Raw genomic sequence first — 21,541 nt, 5'->3', positions numbered from 1 at the left:
CCAAAGGCAGAAAAGTGAATTATTATTATTTAGAAAAAAATTCTGCATATAAGGGTACAACAAATGTTGCTATCTTCCTATTATATAGAAAATTCCTAAATTTGAATATGACACTCTCAGCAAATGCCAATTAATCTAATTTTTCCTACACTTAACATGTATTTTTTCTTCTTACAAAACCAATGATGTTGAGATGAAGGCACCTGTGAATATGACACTTGGAGTCTGTAATCTCTGACACTGTATGTAACATTAGCTGTGTGTTTGCCTTTGTCCAAAAAGAGGCTCCTTAGCTTTACATAAATTCATATATAGGTTGGTGACACCAAAAGTTAATATGCAAAGTTGCTCAACATCACTAATAATCAGAGAAGTGCAAATCAAAACCACAATGAGATATCACCTCACAACTTTTAGGATGGTTATAATCAAAGAACAAACAAAAGATAATGTGTTGACAAGGATGTAGAGAAAAAGAAATCCTTTTATATTACTGATGGGAATGTAATTCGGTGCAGCCATTATGGGAAACAGTATGGTGGTTCCTCAAAAAATTAAAATAAAACTGCCATGAGATCCAGCAATCCCACTTCTGGGTATCCACCCAAAGGAATGGTAATCAGGAACTCATAGCGATACCTACACTCCCATGTTTATTGAAGCAATATTCACAGTAGTCAAAATAAGAACAAAATCTAAATGTCTATTAACAGATGAAAGAATAAAGAAAATATTGTATATGCATATAGCGAAATATTATTCAGCCTTAAAAATTAAGGAAATACTGCCATTTGTGACAACAATGGATGAACCTGGAGGACGTTATGCTAAGCTAAATAAGTCAGACACAGAAAAACAAATACTATATGATCTTAAGTGTGGAATCTAAAATAGTCAAATTCATAGAAGCAGAGACTAGAATAGTGGTTACCAGGGACTGGTTGCACGGTGGGATGGGGAGGTGATGGTCAAAGGGTGCAGAGTTTCAGTTATGCAAGATAAGTAAATTCCAGAGATCTGCTACACAACATAGTCTCTATAACTAACAATAATATATTACATATTTAAGATCTTATGCTAAGTGTTCTTACCACACACACACACACAAATAATGATAATAAAAATAAAGAGCCAAAAGGAAACTTTAGGAGGTGACAAATATGTTTATAGCCCTGATGGTGGTGATGGTTTCATGACTGTATATGTATCTCTAAATTCATCAAGTTATATTCATTAAATATGTAGAGCTTTTTTAAGTGAACCATGCCTTAATAAATGGTTTTGGGAAAACAAACAAACAAACAAAAAAACCACTTTATCAGAGGGAACTGAATAAGGTACTTTCACTGGACTAGCAGAGCCTGTGTTGAACTTTAACAATTATTGAAAGAGGGGATAAGTTTTCTTAATCAATCCTGATTTTGAACTATAGTGAGTTGAATGCAGGGATATCATAAAGAAAGAAATCTGTGCATGTGTATACAAGTGTGTGCACATGAGTGTATATGTCTGTACATGTATTCTTACAATATCATTAACACAGGATGGAAACATCTACCATATGCAGACATATAAAACATCTACATTTCTGAAAATGTAATGAAAATATGGGAGAAATACTGAAATAAGATTGTGTCCAGTGTGATCTCTCTCAGATGCTGCACACACACCTTTGGGAGACAATTCTTCACTGGTCTCTCATGTTCCATCAAGTCTTGGGAGCAGAGGCTCTTCTCCTTCTTTGTTTCTGAACTCTCTTTCCAAGGACGGTTGTATAGAAAAAAATCTTGGAAGATGGAGATCGTGTCTCCCTCTGGAGCAGAGGGCATTTTGTATACTGTCCAGTGTAATCAAGATAATGTCTCCCTTCAGAGCAGAGCTTACTCCTTCTTAGTTTGCAAGTAAGGTACAAACATCAGGCCCTTCACATTTTTTCACTCCCATTTGATAACAATCAGCCCCTTCCCAGTCTTCTTTCTTACAGCCCTTTGTCTCATTCCTTAGCCTTTTCCTAACTTCTCTGCTTCTCTGGGGTCAATATTTCCACCTATCTCAGCATAGCTCACTATCTTGGGCCACTTTTCCCACTGAGAGCCTGGAGCTAAGTTACAATTTAAACTTTCTAGGTGATTCAAGTCCTTAGCCCATCAAGGCATTACTGACATCTCAGAAATTTAATATTCCAATTGAGAAAGGAAAAAGAACGGAAAAAAAAGAAAAATAACCCACATCTTTATTTAAATATTGATTCTTGAGTTAAGAGTGGAATAGAAACTCAGAATCAGTAAATCTTGGGCACTCACCCTCTCCCTCCTCCAAAAAAAGTGTATGTGGTAATGGGGATGGTAAATTTATTCAGCCCTTACAGAGTTGGGGTGACAGGCTAGGGTCTCAGACTTTATGAAGTTCTCACTTGAAGCAAAAGGATATAAGTCTTCCATACAAAGTGGGAGAGTCTTATTGATTTTTTTCCAGTGTAGTGAACCTTCTGCTTCAGAGACACTTTAGTGACTTAAACTTAAGGGTAATAAATGGCTGGTTACTGAAGGCTTACTCTGACATAGCTATTCTTACTTATATTAAGGCACAGGGAGGTTGAAGTAGGCCAAAGCAAAAATGGAAATAAGAGATGAAATTTGCATTAGGAGGCTGTATTAAGTTGCTTTCTGCTTACATTGTTTATGTTATGTCAGGGAGACTTGCTAAGACAATGGAGAATATGAAGTTTTTAAAACCGAATTTAAAATTAAACATGCTTTAAGTGTAAGTTGAAGCTAAGAAGACAGATTTCTGTTGACGTTTTACACACACACATCCACACACACATATGTATATATACATCTGTGTAAGAAAATTTTGAAAAGATATCTTGTATAGATAATGGAATATTCTCAACAAAAATTTATTTATCTTGTTTCCCTTTGTATTTCCTATCTGTTTTCTTTCTTATTAAAAACTTCATGTAAAGTTTTGCCTCTGAATGTCTACAAATGGTGACCCAGGAATATCAAGATGCTTAATCAGAAGGCTGCCTTCCAAATACAGGGACAGTGTAATCAACTGGAGAAATACCATCAAGACTTAGAATCTTCCTCCTTTGCCCTTTGAGTTGTGTGATAGCCTCTTGTTCAATTTTGCAACACTGCTGGTATTTTATTTATTTTTGGCTAGTTAAAAGGAATTAAAATTTAATTTTATGTTGAAAATTGCTTTGGAAATTCAAAACACCTTGAGGTAACTGGAGATGCTCTACAAAGCTATGACAAAGGGGCCAGAGGTGGGAGGTAGAAAACAGGCAAGGAGAAGGTAAGTTCAAAACCAGGAGTGGAATGCACAGCATTAGACTTCTTTCTCAAGTATACAAATTCCTTCCTGAGGTGGACAAAACTGGGGCTTCTGCACATCAAATAGATAAACTATTCAGACCCTTTGGGAATAATAAAAGTAGAGCTTGCAAAGTAGCTTGATAAGTAGCATCAGAGATGCAGGCCACTATGTATACTATCCTTCACTCAAAGAAAAATCACGTAAGAAGCAAATATTAGATCATGGCTCTTTCTATTTTTCTTTTTATTGGGGTATAGATGTTTTACAATGTAGTGTTAATTTCTGCTGCACAATGAATGAATCAGCTTTATGTATACATATATCCCCTCCCTCTTGGACCCCCCCCCCACCATCCCACCCATGTAGGTTACCACAGAGCACCGAACAGAGCTTCCTGTGCTATATAGCAGGTTCCCACTAGCTACCTGTTTTACACGTAGTAATGTATATGTATCAATCCCAATCTCCCAATTCATCCCACTCCCCCTTCCCTCCCCTGTGTCCACTCATTCGTTCTCTATGTCTGCGTCTCTCTTCCTGCCCTGCAAACAGGTTCATCTGTACCATTTTTCTAGATAGATATATGTTAATATACGATTTTTTTTCTCTTTCTGACTTACTTCACTCTTTATGACAGTCTCTAGGTCCATCCACATCTCTACAAAGCTATGACAAAGGAGGCAAGAATATAAAATGGAGAAAAGACAGTCTCTTCAATAAATGGTGCTGGGAAAACTGGACAGCTACATGTAAAAGAATGAAATTAGAACACTCCTTAACACTACACACAAAAATAGGCTCTTTTTATTACAATTTGTGCTTCTTTCTCCTACACTGGAGCATCAGGTGAATGCTTCAGCAGAAGTTGGAAGTGTTGAACAATTTAACAGATGTTTATGCTGTTATATTATTAGACAATGTCATAAAAGAAAGCATATTTCTTAATTTAAGCAAATTTTATTGAGAGACTCAAACTTCAGACATGGTGTTATGTGCTGGGAACACACTGGTGAATAGAACAGACAATATCCCTGCCCTTGTAAGTCTTGCAGCCTAGTAGCCAATATGTACACAGGTCTTGGGAGCAGGGAAGAGAGGAAGCAGGGTGAAAGTTTAAGGCCCACCTAGATCTGAACCAGAACAGCTAAGTATAAGAGGTTAGTGGCAGGAAGAGAAGAGGAATTGGGAAGATGCAGTAGGAAAATCTTGTTCTGAACCCTATTTAATTTTCCTCTTTTCTTGGGCACAGGGCAAGATCACTTTCCCCCATCTCCTTGCAACTAGGCAGAGAGATGTGCTTGGTTAAGGTCAGTGGGCTGTAGGGGGAAACTGTATGTGTGACTTCCAAGTCAAATTACAGAATAGCCAGGGCTTAACTCTGTCATGACCTCTTTCCTGCCTGAGCAACCTAAGAGAACTATTGATGAGATGGTAGAACCACAGGTTTGAAGTAACCTGTACTGTTGAGTTGCTACATGGACAGAGGTTTTCCTGGACACTCACCCTGATATGCAGTGAACTCTGTATGGAAAAGGAACACATTTTGTTATGTTAAGCTTTGACATGGTAGTGAACTTTCTGCAGTATAACCTACCATGCCCCAAACATTACAAGGAGGCTTAAGGACACATAACACATGGGTATCTGGAGTCACATATTTCTTGAAGGTAGGTATCAGGTGCTGTGAAAAGAGCATCTGTGAAGGAAGAGAAATAATAGGGAATTTTTTTGCATTCTTGAAGCCAATAAATGGAATTATAGAAATTCCTCATTGCTTTACAGAAGAGCATCTCTAACCACACCTCAGTTTGTTTGCCAAATAAGAAACAGATTTGAAAATTACTTAGAATACAACTATTCTTAAAACTTTAAGAAAAAAGAAATCTCTAAGTTCAAAAGAATATAGATAAACTAAATCTGGTAGCGTGTTTTTGTTTGATCTATAACAGGTTACCATTTTATCATATTAGAGATTTGATTTCATTCATATGAAATATGCAAGTACAAAATTTTGTGTTGTCCATTGTGTGTTTGTGTGTGATATAAAACGAAGTTAATTTTCTTTAGATCCACCAGGAAAATTTCAACATAATTTATCAACTCTATAATGAAATGAGCTTTAGGTGGGTAGGCTCAGATCTCTACCTTATATAGGAAAAGAAATTTTTTGTTTTGCTCCAAAGCCTGGAAATAAAATTTTAAAAAACATACAAACTTAAAAAGGAATGAAATTGAGTTATTTGTATTGAGGTGGATGGACATAGAGTCTGTCCAGAGTGATGGAAGTCAGAAAGAGAAAAACAAATACTGGATGCTAACGCACACATAAGGAATCTAAAAAAATGGTACTGATGAACCTAGGGGCAGGGCAGAAATAAAGATGCAGACATAGAGAATGGACTTGAGGACACAGGGTGGGAGGGGGAAGCTGGGATGAAGTTAGAGAGTAGCATTGACGTATATATACTACTAAATGTAAAATGGATGGCTAGTGGGAAGCTGCTGCATAGCAAAGGGAGATCAGCTTGTTGCTTTGTGACCACCTAGAGGAGTGGGATAGGGAATGTGGGAGGGAGGCTCAAGAGGGAGGGGATATGGGGATATATGTATACATGTAACTGATTAACTTTGTTGTACAGCAGAAACTAACACAACAGTGTAAAGCAATTTTACTCCAATAAAGATATATTTAAAAAAATGCAAACTGTACAACACATAAGAAGACCAGTAATATACATTTAAAAAATTGGGTTTTGCCTCAGCAGTGGAAAAAAATAGATTCCCTGTGTAACAGTAATTTAGCAGCTAGTAGTTAGTGCCTAGTTCTTTTGGCTCTGAGAATTCATTAATTTATTCAATTATTCATTCAGTAAATATATATTGAGTGATTACGATATGTCAGACAGCACTGGAAGGTCTGAGAATTTATGAGACCAAGACAGACACGGTTCATGCTATCATAAAGCAAACCTTCTAACAGGAGGGAGACAGAATACAACTAATAAATTAAAAAGAAAATATTGGGGAACCTTCAAGATGGCAGAGGTGTAAGACATAGAGATCACCTTCCTCCCCACAAATACATCAAAAATACATCTACATGTGGAACAACTCCTGCAGAACACCTACAGAAAGCTGGCAGAAGACCTCTGACTTCCAAAAAAGCAAGAAACTCCCTACATACCTGGGTAGGGCAAAAGAAAAAAGGAAAAACAGACACAAAATAATAGGGATAGGACCTGCACCTCTGGGGAGGAATTGTGAAGGAGGAAAAGTTTCCACACACTAGGATGCCCCTTCACTGACAGAGACAGGAGGTTTGTAGGGGGGAGGGTTCAGAGCCATGGAGGACAGCACAGCAACAGGAGTTCAGAGCGCAAAGCAGAGAGATTCCCGCACAGAGGATGGGTGCCGACCAGCACTCATCAGCCTGAGACACTTGCCTACTCACCTGCTGGGGCAGTTGGGGGCTGGGAGCTGAGGCTCGGGCTTCGGAGATGAGATCCCAGGGATAGAACTGGGTTTGGCTGTGTGAATACAGCCTGAAGGGGGCTAGCATGCACAGCTAGCTGGGAGGGAGTCCGGGAAAAAGTCTGGACCTACCTAAGAGGTCAGATACCATTGTTTTGGGGTGCACAAGGAGACGGGATTCCTTTCCTGTCTGCCCACAGAAGGCAGAGTACCGACTAAATGAGCTCCAGAGAGGGATGCAAGCTGTGGTTATCAGCTCAGAACCCAGAGATGGGCATGAAACGCTAATGTTGCTTCTGCAGCTACCAAGAGTCCTGAGTGAAAGCACAGGTCACTATCCACACTCCCAGGGATGCCGTGCAGCCCTCCACTACCAGGGTCCCATGATCCAGGGACAACTTCCCCGGGAGAACACATGGCATGACTCAGGCTGTTGCAGCATCATGCTGGCCTCTGCTGCCACAGGCTTGCCCTGCATTCCAATTATAACTATTGTACCCCTCCCTCCCCTGGCAAGAGGGTGCCAGAGCCACCTAATCAGCTGCTACTTTAACCCCCTCTTGTCTGGATGGGGAAAAGATGCCTGAGGGTGACCTACATGCAGATGTGGGCCAAAACCAAAGCTGAACCCCAGGAACTGTGTGAACAAAGAAGAGAAAGGGAAACTTCTCTGTGCAGCCTCAGGAACAGTGGATTAAATCCCCACAATCAACTTGATGTACCCTGCATCTGTGGAATACCTGAAGAGACAATGAATGATCCCAAAATTGAGGCGGTGAACTTTGGGAGCAACTGTAGACTTGGGGTTTGCTGTCTGTGACTGACTTGTTTCTCATTTTTATGTTTATCTTAGTATAGTTTTTAGTGCTTGTTATGATTGTTTATTGGTTTGGTTGCTCTCTTCTTTTTTATTATTATTACTTTTTTATTTTAACACTTTAAAAATATTTTTATTTTAATAATTTGATTTTTATTTATTTATTTATTTATTTTCCTTCTTTCTTTTTTCTCCCTTTTCTTCTGAGCCATGTGGCTAACAGGGTCATGGTGCCCCAGCCTGGTGTCAGGCCTGACCCTCAGAGGTGGGAAAGTTGAGTTCAAGACATTGGTCCACGAGAGACCTCCCAACCCCACCTTATATCAATCGGAGAGAACTCTCCCAAGGATCTCTGTCTCAACATTAAGACCCAGCTCCAGACAATGGACAGCAAGTTCCAGTGCTGGACACCACATGCAAACAACTAGCAAGACAGGAACACAACCCCACCCATTTGCAGAAAAGCTGCCTAAAAGCATACTAAGTTCACAGACACCACAAAACACACTGCCAGACACAGTCCTGCCCACCAGAAAGACAAGATCCAGCCTCATATACCAGAACAAAGGCACCAGTCCCCTCCACAAGGAGGCCTACAAAACGCACTGAACCAACCTTACCCAGTGAGGCAGACACAAAAAACAACTGGAAATATGAACGTATAACCTGTGAAAAGGAGACCTCAAACACAGTAGGCTAAGCAAAATGAGAAGACAGAGAACTAGGCAGCAGATGAAGGAGTAAGGTAAAAATCCACCAGACCAAAAAATGAAAAGGAAATAGGAAGTCTACCTGGAAAATAATTCAGAATAATGAAAGTAAAGATGATCTAAAATTTTGAAAATAGAATGGAGAAAACACAAGAAACCTTTAACAAGGACCTAGAAGAATTAAAGAGCAAACAAAGAATGATGAACAACACAATAAATGAAATTAAAAATTCTCTAGAAGGAATCAATAGCAGAATAACTGAGGCAGAAGATGGATAAGTGACCTGGAACATAACATAGTGGAAATAACTATTGCATAGCAGAATAAAGAAAAAAGAAGGAAAATAATTGAGGGCAGTCTCAGAGACCTCTGGGACAACATTAAATGCACGAACATTTGAATTATAGGGCTCCCAGAAGAAGAAGAGAAAAAGAAAGGGTCTGACAAAATATTTCATGAGATTATAGTTGAAAACTTCCCTAACATGAGAAAGGAAATAGTCACTCAAGTCCAGGAAGCACAGAGAGTCCCATACAGGATAAATCCGAGGAGAAACATGTCAAGACACATATTAATCAAACTATCAAAAATTAAATACAAAGAAAAATATTAAAAGCAGCAAGGGAAAAGCAACAAATAATATAAAAGGTAATCCCCATAAGGTTAACAGCTGATCTTTCAGCAGAAACTCTGCAATCCAGAAGGGAGTGTCAGGACATATTTAAAGTGATGAAAGAGAAAAAACTACAACCAAGATTACACTACCCAGCAAGGATCTCATTGAGATTCAACAAGATATTAAAAACCTTACAGACAAGCAAAAAGTGAGAGAATTCAGCACCACCAAACCAGCTTTACACCAAATGCTAAAGGAACTTCTCTAGGCAGAAAACCCAAGAAGAGGAAAAGACCTACAAAAACAAAACCCAAACAATTAAGAAAATGGTAATAGGAAAATACATATTGATAATCACTTTAAACGTAATTGGATTAATGCTCCAACCAAAAGACGCACACTGGCTGAATGGATACAAAAACAAAACCTGTATATATGCTGTCTACAAGAGGTCCAATTAGACCTAGGGGCACATACAGACTGAAAGTGAGGGGATGGAAAAAGATATTCCATGCAAATGGAAATCAAAAGAAAGCTGGAGTAGCAGTTCTCATATCAGAAAAAAGAGACTTTAAAATAAACACTCTTACAAGAGACAAAGAAGAACACTGCATAATGATCAAGGGACCAATCCAAAAAGAAGATATAACAAATGTAAATATTTATGCACCCAACATAGGAGCACCTCAATACATAAGGCAAACACTAACAACCATAAAAGGCAAAATCAACAGTAAACACAATAATAGTAGGGGTCTTTAACCCCCCACGTTCACCAATGGACAGATCATCCAAAATGAAAATAAATAAGGAAACACAAGGTTTAAATGACCCATTAAAAAAGATGGACTTAATTGATCTTTGTAGGACATTCCATCCAAAAACAACAGAATACACTTTCTCCTAAAATGTTCATGGAACATTCTCCAGGATAGATCATATATTGGAGGACATTCCATCCAAAAACAACAGAATACACTTTCTCCTAAAATGTTCATGGAACATTCTCCAGGATAGATCATATATTGGATCACAAATCAATCCTTGGTAAATTTAAGAAAATTGAAATCATATTAAGTATCTTTTCTGACCACAACACTATGAGACTAGATATCAATTACAGGAGAAAAACTGTAAAAATACAAACACACAGAGGCTAAACAATACGTTACCAAATAACCAAGAGATCACTGACAGAATCAAAGAGGAAATCAAAAGATACCTAGAAACAAATGACAATGAAAATGCTGCAACCCAAAACCTATGGGATGCAGCCAAAGCAGTTCTAAGAGGGAAGTTTACAGCAATACAATCCTACCTCAAGAAACAAGAAAAATCTCAAATAAACAACCTAACCTTACACCTAAAGCAATTAGAGAAAGAAGAACAAAAGACCCTAAAGTTAGCAGAAGGAAAGTAATCATAAATATAAGATCAGAAATAAATGAAAAAGCAATGAAGGAAACAATAGCAAAGATCAATGAAACTAAAAGCAGTTTCTTTGAGAAGATAAACAAAATTGATAACAATTGACAATTTGACAAAATTCAACACCCACTTATGATAAAAACTCTCCAGAAAGTAGACATGAGAGAACCTACCTCAACATAATAAAGGCCATATATGACAAGCTCACAGCCAACATCATTCTCAATGGTGAAAAACTGAAACCATTTCCTCTTATATCAGGAAAAGACAAGGTTGTCCACTCTCACCACTACTATTCAACATAGTTGCAGACCTAAATAGACATTTCTCCAAAGAAGATATACAGATTGCTAACAAACTCATGAAAGGAGGCTCAACATCACTAATAATTAGAGAAATGCAAATCAAATCTACAATGAGATATCACCTCACACTGGTCAGAATGGCCATCATCAAAAATCTACAAACAATAAATGCTGGAGAGGGTGTGGAGAAAGAGAACCCTCTTGCACTGTTGGTGGGAATGTAAATTGATACAAGCACTCTGGAGAACAGAATGGAGATGCCTTAAAAAACTAAAAATAGAACTACCATACGACCCATGAATCCCACTACTGGGCATATACCCTGAGAAAACCATAATTCAAAAAGAGTCATGTACCACAATGCTTATTGCAGCTCTGTTTACAATAGCCAGGACATGGAAGCAACCTAAGTGTCCATTGACAGATGAATGGATAAATAAGATGTGGCACTTATATACAATGGAATATTACTTAGCTATAAAAAGAAACGAAACTGAGTTATTTGCAGCGAGGTGGATAGACCTAGAGACCGTCATACAGAGTGAAGTAAGTCAGAAACAGAAAAACAAATACCGTATGCTAACAGATATATATGGAATCAAAAAGAAAAATTTTTTTCTGAAGAAACTAAGGGCAGGACAGGAATAAAGATTCAGACATAGAAAATGGACTTGAGGACATGGGGAGCGGGAAGGGTAAGCTGGGATGAAGTGAGAGAGTGGCATGGGCATATATACACTACCAAATGTAAAAGAGATAGCTAGTGGGAAGAAATCACATAGCACAGGGAGATCAGCTCGGTGCTTTGTGTCCACCTAGACGGTTTAGTTAAGGAGGGCGGGAGGGAGAAGCCAGAGGGAGGAGATATGGCGATATATGTATACGTATAGCTGAATCACTTTGTTATAAAGCAGAAAGTAACATACAATTGTGAAGCAATTATACTCCAATAAAGATGTTAAAAAATAAAATAAAATAGGTAGCTAGTGGGAAGCAGCTGCATAGCACAGGGATATCAGCTTGGTGCTTTGTGACCACCTTGAGGGGTGGTATAGGGAGGATGGGGGGAGACACAAGAGAGAGGAGATATGGGGATATATGTATATGTATAGCTGATTCACTTTTTTATAAAGCAGAAACTAACACAACATTGTAAGACAATTATACTCCAATAAATATGGTAAATAAAAATAAATAAATAAATAAATAAATTTTAAAAAAGAAAATACAATTTAGTGTTAAGTGCTAAAAAGAAAATTAAAAGAGAGGTAGCATATTGAACGTCTAGGGCCTAGCTGCTTCTTTTGGTCATGAACTTCTTTCCAGACTCTTTTTAAGCAAAGACATTAATGACACCATTGCAAAGATCTTGGGGAAGCTTGTTTTCAAGCAAAGAGAATCATAATTACAAAGGCCTTAAGCAGGAAAGAGCATAGCATAGTTAAGAACATAGTTAAGACAAGTTAAAACTTGTGTACCCAAATAGAACAAACAGGGGAAGGGCAAATTCTCACTCTTTCTTTTTGATCTGAGACTTTCATTTATACTGCCCTTGCACATCAGAGTTCTTGGTTCTCAGATTTTCAGACTTGGACTGAATTATACCACCAGCTTTCCTGGTTCTTCAGCTTACAGATGGAAGATTGTGAGGCTTCACAGCCTCCATAATTGCATGAGCCAATTCTCACAATAGATCTCCTCTTATATATCTATACATATCCTAGTGGTTCTTTTTCTCTGGCTGATTTTGACTAATTCCTCCTCATTATTATCCACACCTCATCACTCAGCACTTCAATGTAAAGTTGCAATTTCATTTTCTGTGCAGTGAGAAGTCACTGAGAGATTTTAAGGGGTGTTGTCACTTGACTGGAATTAATTTTATTTTTAACCTACTGTTAATTCTGCACAGAATAACAAAAGGGGTTAAGAAAGGAAGGCTACAGACCAATTAAAGGGGTTATTGCAATAGTCCAAGAGATAGAGTAGTAGGGATAGAGATGGAGAGAGATGACCTATTTTGGAAATAAATTCAACAGGATTCGATAAAGAACTGGAGCTAGTGGTTGAGGGAGAACTCAAGGATGATTCATTGATTGTTGGCTTAAGCAACAGAGTAGTGGTTACTCATTTACTGATATGGAGATAACTGAGGGAGATGAAATTTTGGGTTGAGAAAATAGATGCTGTGAAGATAAAGTTTTATTTCAATTATGTTAAATTTGAAATACCAGTTTGACATTTGAGAAAAGATAACAAGCTGGCAATTAGATAGTGACCATCTGAAAATGAAGGGAAGAAATTATGATTGGAGAAAAAAATGAAGGGACTATGAAAATATGTGTAAAACTATGGGGCCAAATGACACTATCTAGGGAATGAGTGTGTCCTGAGTGAGAAAGTATGTAGACCAAAAGAAATAATCTTTCATTGAGCTCTATGACCCACCTGTGTTTAGAATATTGGAAAGGAGCAACAATGAGGAGAGAGGAAAGCCAGGTGAATATATATGTTGAAAGACAGGGAGAAAAAGTGTTCTAGATTAATTGTATCAATTGTTACTGAGAGATTATATAAGAAGAAAAAGAAATGACTGTGGGATTTGGCATTATGGAGTTCATTAGTGACCTTAATGAGAGCAACTATCAAAAGATTATATGAACAGAAACTCAAACTGAATACACTGGGGAATGAATGTGGGTTGTGACAAAGTAGAGAAAGTGACTATAAACAATTCTAGGAAAAGTTGCTGTGAACCCAAGTGCAAAAGTCATATTGTAGTTACAGGGGCAACATGAGGCTAATGAAAGCGTTTATTATTTCCTAAAAGAAAATTTCTGAGGCACTTTTTTTTTTTTTGTGGTATGCGGGCCTCCCTCTGTTGTGGCCTCTCCCGTTGCGGAGCACAGGCTCCGGACGCGCAGGCTCGGCGGCCATGGCTCACGGGCCCAGCCGCTCCGCGGCATGTGGGATCCTCCCAGACCGGGGCGCGAACCCGGTTCCCCTGCATCGGCAGGCGGACGCGCAACCACTGCGCCACCAGGAAAGCCCCTCTGAGGCATGTTTTAATGTTTATAGGAGTAATCCAAGAAAAAGGGAAGAATTGATGACACAATAGGAAAAAAAAATTATTATAGATGAGAAATCCTTAAGAAAGGGAGAGGGATTAAAATTCAGAGCCTAAGTTTACCTATAACAGGAGCAGTTATAATTAATCCATTGGAACAGGAGGAAAATCAGACTATTGACTCTTGGCTGGGTTAAGGAAGGAAATTGGACATGAGAATGATGGATAATGAAAAGTAGTCAGTGGGTTTGAAGATCTCATTGAGAGTAAAATAATGCTCCACCAACCTGGACCAGACCCTGATCCATGTCAGCAGGCAACCCCACCCCATGGTGTTCAAAATAGGAGGAAAAAAAAGAGGTAGGGGGAAAAAAGGAAAAGGAGATTTTTTTTTGTTTGAAGGAGGTAGGGGGAAAAGCTTGTCTAAATAACTTTGGAAAACAGTGTTTGACTGGATATTTTTAGGCTAACTATAAAAATATATAAACACCATACTCCAGTTGGAAAGTTTGTTTCTCACAGGGTTAGCAATTGTGAAACTACTTTAAATGCATATAAGCTTACAAAAATAAGTAAATAAGTTATAGATAATGAAATATAGCTTTCTCGCTATAAGACAAAGAAGTTACGAAGTGAGCAAGGGGGAAACTGGAATGAAATTTTGCGGCTGTAATAGAGTTGGAGATAATAGTTATGAACAGATATATAAAGAAATAAATATAGATATGCACATGTACATAAGTTAGTAAGTATTCATATATTACCCGGTTCTATTCACTGAAAGGGCCTAGAAATGATGATACCACAGTAGTAATGAGTATACCCAGCACCTTGATATTAGCTTCTAAATACTATTTCCCAAAAAAGGGAACTGAGACTCCTTAGGGAAATGGTTATTTTTAGAGTTGGGGCAGGGAAAATACAAGACAAACATAGAGTATCATATAGTGCCAAAAGATAAGCTTATGAAAAAAAATATTTATGGGGTCATGGCATAAAGATACAGAACCTAACCTGAATGAGCTCCCAATGGCCAAAGCTGGAACAATTAGAATGGCAAAATACATAATGGTAATCCTGGATTATAACCAAAAGAATAAAACCAATTTAATGAGTCCATACACATATAAATAAATAACTAAAGAAAGAAATGGGAGTGCACAAATCCCCCATAAAGAAGAATTCCAAATAATATAACAATAATAAGAGAAACAGAAAATCACCATTAGAATGCTACAGTAGAAACTGCTCCAAACAAATCCCATCAATAAATGTTAAAATTAATGGGTTACATTTGAAGGAAAATAGGACTATTACATAACCTCTAAGCATCTCCCACAAAATAGTTATTGATGACTATGGTGATGTTAACATAAGTCCACAAGTTCTTCATATTTCTTCTTCCAGGATTTGGACTGTAATTGTCATTCTCTTAAGAGTGAACTAGACTTAATGACAAATAGAATATGGAAAGAGGACAAGAGTGACTTTACAATGGAAAAATCTGGCAGCCACTATTTTAGCCAAGTAATCAAGGTTAATATCACCTGTAATTAGTTGTGTTGATATCATGTACCCCCTAATAGAATGAGGTGGAAGGACATTTCACCTCTGTGGTATTTTCCCTCAAAATCCATAATTTCAGTCTAATCATGAGAAAACCCAATTAGATAAACCCAAATTGTGTGTCATTATATAAAATATATGACCAGTACTTTTCAAATATGTCATGAAAAACCAGAAATTGTCACAAGTTGGAGGAAACAGGGGGATATGATGACTAAATGCAGCACGATGCTCTGGATTGGAGGCTGGAACAGAAAAGAGCACTCTTGGGAATACTGGTAAAATCCAAATAAAGTCTGTAATTTAATTAATAGCAATATACCAATGTTAACTTTGTACTTTTGATAAATGTTTCAAGATTATGTAGGTTTTAATATTAGGAGAAGCTGGGGAAGAATATATGACAATTTTCTGTGCTATATACCTTAAATCTAAAATTATTTAATTGGTTTTAATAAAAAGCAAGCTATATCTTTTTTCCAGGCATAGTGCAGTGTAAACCTGTTGGAGATTTGAATCTGTGGCCATTTTCCATGTTGGTTGTTTTTATTATGCCTTAGAATTTTTCCCAAGTTAAGAACTGTTTTTATTATGCCCTAGAACTTTTCCCACATTTAAGAACATGGACCCTCGAGTTAGACTAATGACTGGTTGTGTAACCATGAACATGTGACTAATGCCTCTAAGACTCAGATCTCTAATTTGTCAAAGGGAGATAATAATAGTACTTAACTCATAAGGCTGTTGTAAAGATGCAATGAAATGATACCTTTAAAGCAACCAACACTGTACCTGACACATAAAAAACAGTAAATGAATTTTAGCTATTGTCATTATTGCTAGGACTATTACCGTATTATTTACTGTTATTAGGGTTCAGTAATAAAACCCCTTATACACATAGAACCTATGGACATATGGTTGTTTGGGTGTCAGTAAAGGGCAGATTTTAGGAAATGTAGGAATCAGGAAATGGGAAAATGATAACTACTTTACATCATAAGGGTAAAGCAATTTAATCCTCAGAGCCTGTGTAAAGGAAGACAGAGGTGTATGGCATAAAGATTTTAGTGGAGAAAGTAGTATTGCCTCTGGTGACTGGTGCATCATCCATCATTTCCTGAGTAAGCATTTGCCATTTATTTTTCTGCTGGTGGCCTTTTGTTAATTAAGTAAAAGAGAATGTTAAATGTTCAGAGCCTTGTTAGGAACGTAATAGATCCCCAGTAAGTGGTAGTTTCCCTCCTTCTTTCTACTTTCTCAATTTTATATGGAAATATTTATGAGACACTTACTATGTATCAGTCTGGATGCTGGTGCTTATAAAAGCAAGATGAAGAAGATATCGCCCTTACTATCAAGAAACTCTTGAGCTTCCACATAGAATCACACTAGAAGGGAACATAAAGGATTAAAAAGACACACTCAGGGGACTAACAAACTGTTTCTAAACTAACCTGAAAAAAAAAATTACTTATTATTAACCCTTTTAAATGGAAAAAACAACTACTTGAGTAATTAAACATATAACTTTGTCTTTCAAAGTGTCCTTTGACGGAAAGAGAAGGCTTTGGAAAATGGTTTCATACATGATTTATTAAGAAAGCCATTATGCTAAGTGTTAGGTTTTTATCCTGTGGCTACATATAAATGTTTAATAAATATAACTAAAACATGCTATTTGGGGGGGTCTTTCTATGCAGTAGAGTTTACACAAAAAGCTTTTGTTATTTGACAGTAAAGAGGAAGCAGCCAGTGGGGTCAGATTTCAGACTGGATATGAAAAAGTCCACTTTCCAAGGCTAGGCTTACAGAGTAAGGTGTCCATATAAACACAGGGTGTCCAGGGTACTCCTTGATAATTCAAAATTTGTTTGTCTCACTTCAGTAATAAGTATGCTCTGACTTTGAAATGCAAATAACATTAACACTAACAACTAACATTTACTGAGTATTTACTGTGTACTAGACAATTCATGACATATTTTATCTGCATTATCTCATTGAATTCTGAGAACCCTTTTTAGTATTATCATCTTCTTTGAGAAGAAAAGAGCATGGTAGACTCTGCTAATAGCCATTCTCCCTTTTTCCCTTATAATCAGAACTCCAATTTTTAAAGAAGGCAATTTACATAGAAAAAAAATTACCTTCCCTGTTTTCCTTGCAGGTAAAATTGACCATGTTACTCAGTTCTACTCAGTAAGACGTAAGTAGAAGTTACTCAGAGGTGCTTCTGGGAAAGTTTTGGAAATAAAGAAAAGATTGGGCAAGCATGTTCCCCTCAGTCCTTTGCCCTTAACTCTTCATCATTCCTTTTTGTCCTATCTGGGATATGGAGGCAATGTCTGGAGGCCCAGCAGCTATATTGTAATCATAACAGTTACATAATAAGGATGGAGGAGCAGCGAAGTAAAAGAAGCCTCATTTCTTGATAAAATGAGACTGCCTACTCCCATGTTTTTTGTTGCACAAAACAAATAATCATCTTATATATTCAAACCACTATGCTTAAAGTCTTATACAATATTGCCAAAAATCATACAGCTGTTGTTTGCTGAACTGTGCTGTTAACTATTATGTTGTACCTGCTTCAATAAATGCTAACTTATCTCATATTTTAAAAAGCAATAATTCTGATATCTATTTTTTAAAGGCTAATATTGTTTATTTTAAGTGGACTAAAAGTTGTTTTTCTTTCCTCCACATCTAAAATAGATTGATCATTAGATCTTTTTTCTAGAGATACACCACTGGCCATGAATGAAATAGCCATGTTTCTCCAATTGTGCACCAAATCACAACCCTTTTCATCTATTAAGGACATCACTCCAGAATTTCTCTCTCTCTTCTTCATCATCATTTTTTCCTTCCTCTTCTGGATCATGGTCATAAACATGCAAAGACATATTAAACATCTCTTGACTCACTTTCCCACCAACTACCACTCCGTTGCTCTGCTCCTCTTCATATAGAAAAGCTCCTAGAAAGAGTACTCTGTACTGTCTGTCTTGAGGTACTTCCCTCCCATATTTCTTAAACTTTCTATAATAAGGTCCCTTTCACCTCTCTTCTGAACCCACCCCTGTCAATGCCACCTATGACATACTCATGGAATGTCAATAGTCAATTCCAGATCTTTAATCCTAAACAACATTGATCACTGTTTCTTTCTTAAAACATTTACTCACTTGGCTCTCAGGACCTCATATTCTCCTTTGCCTACTACTCACAGGCTATTCCTTCCCAGTCTCCATTGCTGATTTCCCCTCATCTCTCTGACTTTCTAGTGATGGAGTGGCCCAAAGTTTATCCCTTGAACCTCTTGTCTCCTTTATCTGCACACATTTTTGTGATGATTTTTCTACCATCTTATGACTTAAACATCATATCTTAGTTGATGACTCCCCAAATTTAATCTCCAACCCAAACCTCTCCCCCAAATCTATACTGTTATATTTAATTTCTCTCTCCACTTGGATGCCTAACCAAATATTTTACATCTACCACATTCAAAACAAATCTTGATCTAATACCAAATTTATATTTCTAGTGGTTCATAAGAAAACCCTTGGTTCATCCTTGACTCTGGTAAGAGACAAATCCAAATGGTTCTAGAATCTCATTTCCTTCTAACTTTTGGTAGTAGTTCAGCAGACAAGTAACTCACTGGGACTGAAACCATCTGATGTTATTCCTGGCACCTAAGGCTATTCCAAGGTCCTTAATGTGTAGACCTTGGCACTTTGCAAACACAGTCCCTAGAATTGTTCCTGGCCAGGAAGCTCCTCATTACCTAGAGAAAATATGTATTCCCTAGCCTTTCTTAAGCTAATCTATAAATATGTAACAAGCTGTGGGGTTGAGATCCCTTTTCATTTTCAAAACTCTCAGATTCACATCGAACCTGTTTGCTAAGGCAGGCCTTTCTGCTGGGACCTTGGTGCATACAGAACATCTATACTAAGCCCATGTGAAATAATGAGAGTTCAAGGCAGTATGAGGGCTCTGCTAATTCTCTGCCTCTAAGACTATCTTCCATAAGCTCTATGTTATATCTGCAGCATGTGGTACAAATTCCTGATAGGCAATGGTCCATAAAGCCTGACATGATCCACATCCCCCTGAGCTCTTGGATCTCATTTCTTACTACATAACCCTTTGTTCATTGTATTAGTTTACTATGGCTTTCATAACAAAGCACCAAAGACTGGGTGGTTTACACAACAGAAATTTATTTTCTCACAGCTCTTGAGGCTAAAAGTCTGAGATCAAGAGGTTGACAGAAGTCAACAAGGATGATGTCTACTGAGACCTCTCTCCTTGACTTGGAGATGGCTGTCTTCTTCCAGTGTCTTCTCATAGTCTTCTCTCTGTGTGTGTCTGTGTCCTAATCTACTCTTCATATAAGAATACCAGTCACACTGGATCAAGGCCCACCCTAATGATTTGATTTTAACGTAATTACCTCTTTAAAGACTATATCTCCAAACAAAATCACCTTCTGGGGTAGTAGAGATTAGGACTTCAACATATGATTTTGGGGGGGAACAAAATTCAGCCCATAATACTCACTCTGCACAGACCCACTAGCCTTCATGCAAGTCCCAGAGCTTATGTCTGGAGTGTTCCTGCCTCAGGCCCAGAACTGGATGTTTCTGGTTTGGGATGCAGGCAACAGTAAGCTGTAGTTTGCAGCAAGCAGCAGCGAGCAGTAGCTGGAAGCAAAATCTTAGCTCCCTGACTGGGAATCGAACCCAGGTAACCTGGATGGAAACCAGGATCTTAACCGCTAGACCACAGGGCCAGTGGCCAGAGACCAACTCCCCAGTCCTTTGTCTACCTTGAAAGGAAGAATCTGACAAGGTGACAGAAGGTATGTCTATTAGAAAAGCAGAGTACATGCAGAAAGACACACGAGCAAACTCAGTGAGAGAGTCTCAAGAGTCACGCCTTTGGGAAGTTTAAATCCTTTTTAAGGGGGTAGTCTTCCGGGTCTTTGTCTTCTTCTTGGCCAATAGTATTGTTTTGATCCCATGGCTAATTTGCCTCTGGACCCACCCCTGGGTGTGCACATACCCCTCCATCAAGATGGATTTCATAGCAAAGGCCTCTGGGAGGGAGATAGCAGGACTTACTACGGTCTGGCTTCCCCTACCATTTTGACCCAATGAAGGATTTTGCGCATGCGTAGTCTCCCTTGCGCCAATGATGGGAAATGTATGACCTCTTGATCTTTTAACAGGGTTTAGCCCCTCCCTGTCCCTGCCATGGAAGTGCCCAAAGTGTGGTTATTTACTCTATTCCTGTTCCTGTTTTTATATCAAGGTGCAGATCTCGAAATATAGACAGGAGTCCACTCATAAATATGTAATCCTGGAGCCCATTTGTCTCTCACATCAGGAAATGTAAACAGGAGGCTGGTAATGAATGTCCGGCCTAGAGCTGATCTTCTCACGCAAGGAGGTGTGAACAGGAGGCCAGTTGTAAACGCCTAGCCTGGAGCCCATCTATCTCCTGTCTCATTTCTATCTTCCTGAAAAACACTTCCTCTAGATATCTCTATCTATTTCAAAACTCATTAAGGCTTTATGAATATACCATTTTCTCCAGAAGGAGTTGTCCACCCAACTTTTTAAAAATCCCAGCCCTTGAACCCACATTCCCCCCCATTCAATTCCCTCCATAACACTTATTATTTTATCATCTGTCTCTTCTAATTAGAATATAAACTCCATGAGGACCTTTATTAACTGCTGAATCTACAGAGTCCAGAGTAGTGCCTATCACATAGTTGGCATTCAGTAAATATCTGCTGAAAATTGAAGTCATCAGTGTCTGAATTAGTTGGTTTCTGAATACGGTGTAGATGTGCAAAAATCTGCTCATTCCCAAATCCAATTAAAAATAAGTTATTAATAAAACGTCTGAATCATGTAAAAATACAATGCTATTAATAACTAGAAAATGTATTTAACGGTAAAAATAAATAGTATAGAATATGAAAAAAAGATAGTGATAAATGGAAAACTTCCATTACATTTTCCCTTTTCAAGCCATCCTATTCTATGGAATTCTATAAGATTAAGCACAAACTTGCATTATTATTTTCTAACCTTAAAAAAACACTTTTCTTTCCAGATGGATAGGTACTTCTGATAAAAAAAAAAAAAAAAAAAAAAACACCTCTTTGTAAATGAGCCAGTGCTTTTGCCTAGGCTCCAAAGCAGGTG

Source organism: Physeter macrocephalus, chromosome 14, assembly GCF_002837175.3.
Source record: "Physeter macrocephalus isolate SW-GA chromosome 14, ASM283717v5, whole genome shotgun sequence".
NCBI lineage: Eukaryota > Metazoa > Chordata > Mammalia > Artiodactyla > Physeteridae > Physeter > Physeter macrocephalus.
The sequence above is the reverse complement of the archived record's forward strand: the minus strand, read 5'-3'. Positions refer to the sequence as shown.